This window comes from Cryptotermes secundus, unplaced genomic scaffold, assembly GCF_002891405.2.
Source record: "Cryptotermes secundus unplaced genomic scaffold, Csec_1.0 scaffold879, whole genome shotgun sequence".
Taxonomy (NCBI): Eukaryota; Metazoa; Arthropoda; class Insecta; order Blattodea; family Kalotermitidae; genus Cryptotermes; species Cryptotermes secundus.
In genome coordinates, this window is record NW_019731996.1 from 84,166 (window position 1) to 84,373 (window position 208).

A 208-nucleotide genomic window follows, 5' to 3' on the forward strand; every position below is an offset into this window, starting at 1 on the left:
TAGAATCTATACAACTCTGAACTCTGATGTGCATAATTACAATACAAAGCATAAACATAATCTGTATGCCCAACATTGTAATACAAATCATTGTAAGAGAAGTGTGATAAACATGGACATAAAACTATACAATAATCTTCCTATGGAGTTAAAGAATATATCAGATTTTAAAGTGTTTAGGAGGAAATTGAAGTGTTATTTGTTGCAT

General features: G+C 28.8%; 1 protein-coding gene across 1 annotated transcript in view; it reads left to right on the forward strand.

The window, feature by feature from the left end:
• The window catches only part of LOC111867492 (UBX domain-containing protein 7), a 38,000-nt gene that overhangs the window by 36,346 nt on the left and 1,446 nt on the right, over positions 1 to 208 (forward strand). The window lies entirely within an intron of this gene.